Source organism: Phyllobates terribilis, unplaced genomic scaffold (genome assembly GCF_046119375.1).
Source record: "Phyllobates terribilis strain yellow unplaced genomic scaffold, ASM4611937v1 Scaffold_5237__1_contigs__length_53184, whole genome shotgun sequence".
Taxonomy (NCBI): domain Eukaryota; kingdom Metazoa; phylum Chordata; class Amphibia; order Anura; family Dendrobatidae; genus Phyllobates; species Phyllobates terribilis.
This window is the reverse complement of record NW_027367985.1, coordinates 17059-19901: the sequence shown is the minus strand read 5'-3', so window position 1 is coordinate 19901 and position 2843 is coordinate 17059.

The following is a 2843-nucleotide window of genomic DNA, read 5'->3' as shown; positions in this document are numbered from 1 at the left end:
TCGAACACCGCTTCAAATGTCAAGATTATAGCACAAATCCGGTCTTGTGGTATCGAATTAGTGGAGGAAAAGGTGGATTTGAGGTAGATTTGTGAAATTTGGAGTTTAGGGTTTTTAAATGATTGTGGTGATTTGAGGGGGATTAGTGAAGAGAATGATGGTAGGGGTTGTGTGTAGATTTTTTTAGAGGGGATTTGGTGTAGAATGAGGGTGAAAAAGCTTGAGATTTGGGTAGTAATGGAGATTTGGGTGTTTGGGGAAGAAGAAGAAGAAGAAGAGTTGGGGGCTCTTTGTTTCGGTCATGATGGAAGGGGTAGGGGTTAGGGCCGGCTGATGGTAAAATGGTGGGCTGATGTGGATTTTGTGATGATATTTTTTTATATACGGGCGTCCCGATCGTGACACATTGTCACGATCGTGAAACATGTAGCTGAGAGAAATTGGTGCCGTTTTTACTCCTCCGATGGTTTCCTACATGCTAATCCCGTGATTTTTCCTGAAAAAGAAATAAAAGCAAAACAAAATAATGGGAGAAATGTTAGTAATGCTCCCTCGAGTTGCCTCCCGATCAGCGCCTTAGTTATCGTCGTGGCACGACGTAGAATGAATCAACCAGCGTCTTTCGGTCCCTTTGGAACCTCCGATTTCATAATTTCTTTTATGAACCAGTCATGGAAGGGTTTGAACTTTAGGCCATTCACCTCTGTAACTCTCCACCTTTGCTTTACGTGTTTCTTCTTACTTCCCCCACACTTCGACTCAACTTGGGGCCGTGCATTTGCTTTCTTCGTAACCTGCACAACAGCACTAGCAGGTTTCTTGCTCTGTGTAGTTAGAGAGGTGGGGCTACCGCCCAAAACAGAATCAGGGAGCGTGGCACGCAGTGCATCCGAACAGAGTTCGGTGGGTTTAATAACCTTATCAATAGAAAATATCGAGTTATCATCCGGTGGTTGTGTCGTAGCTTCATATATGTCAGTAATGCTCCCTCGGGTTGCCTCCCGATCAGCGCCTTAGTTATCATCGTGGCACGACGTAGAATGAATCAACCAGCGTCTTTCGGTCCCTTTGGGACCTCCTATTTAAGAATTTCTTTTATGAACCAGTCATGGAAGGGTTTGAACTTTAGGCCATTCACCTCTGCAACTCTCCACCTTTGCTTTACCTTTTTCTTCTTACTTCCTCCACACTTCGACTCAACTTGGGGCCGTGCATTTGCTTTCTTCATAACCTGCACAACAGCAATAGCAGGTTTCTTGCCCTGTGTAGTTAGAGAGGTGGGGCTACCGTCCAAAATAGAATTAGGGAGCGGGATGCGCAGTGCATCCAAACATAGTTCGGGGGGTTTAGTAACCTTATCAATAGAAAATACCGAGCTATCATCCGGTGGTTGTTTCGTAGCTTCATATATGTTAAAACTAACAACATCCTCGTCAAACTGGAGTGTAAGCGCCCCTGTGTCTAGATCTAACTTAGTTTTGGATGTCCTCATGAATGGTCTACCCAAAAGGATAGATGCAGCCTGCGCATCATGATTCATATCTAACACATAGAAGTCCGCAGGAAATACAAGATTATCCACCATAACCAACGCATCTTCGACTATGCCTTTCGGGTAAACCATAGACTTGTCAGCTAGCTGAATTACAATCATTGTTTCATTCAAAGGTCCTAATCCTAGTGACTTATACAACGAGTAAGGCAGAACATTAATAGAAGCACCCAAATCTAGCATGACCCTATCAATCTTAGTCTTACCAATAGTACAAGGGATACTCACCATTCCGGGATCCGAGCACTTTGTTGATATCTTCTGTTGGATGGCTGCAGAAACACTCTCGTTTACCTGCACCTTGTGCTTACCTTTTAGCTTCTGGTTTCTCTTCATGGTGATAAACTCCTTCAAGAACTTAGCATAATGAGGAACAATCTTGACGAGTTTAAGAAAAGGGATGTTTACCTCACACTTACTGAATGTTTTGAAGATTTCTTTGTCGTTCCCAGGGTCTGCGCATGTCTTTCAAGGCTTCTAGGAATGGTGCAGGTGGTTTCTTGGAGTACAACGGAGGGAAATTCGGCCGCACATAGTTTTATTGCCTCAACTTGAAGTCACCTCTGTCCTCATAATTGTTGTTAACACTTAGCGGTTTGGAGTCATGAACATCAGCACTGGGTCTCGATTGAGATAGATGGTTACGATCGTGATGAAGAAAACTGAGGCTTAGTCTCGGTCGTGACACTGTGTCACGGTCGTGACCTTCTTCGTCAAATTTTCTGGAAACCAAAACACCGTCATCTCGGTCGTGATGCCTTTGTCTCGATCGTGACATTTTCTCTGAGGCCAAATCTTGATCGTGACATGCCTGTCTCGGTCGTGACAGCTGTTCAGACTCTTTTCGCATCATCTCTTCTTCCGGTTTGTCGTCGAGTTTTTGTCCGCTTCTCAAGTGCACAGCGCTGACGTTCTCTCTTGGATTTCTCTCGTTTGGAAAGACATGTTCTTCGAGTTTTGTTGGGTGAGGTTAGATATAGCTTCGGCGATTTGCCCACATTGTTTCTCGAGAGTCTTTATGCTTGATTCTGTCTTTTAGACATGAGTGGTGAAGTGTTGGGTCAAAGATTTGAGCATTTCCTCTGTAGATGGCCCCTGTGGCTTTGGTGGGTATGGAGCGCGGTAGTGGTTATTGTATTAATATTGTTGATTCTGCCCACCAGCCTATTCGCTCCATCTAAACCCAGGATGATCATTCCCCTCGGATTATAGTTGTTGTTATTATTTTCTCTCTGATTGTAGTAGTTGTTGTTGCTGTTCTCATACCGAGGTTTGGAAGGCCCAAAACCTC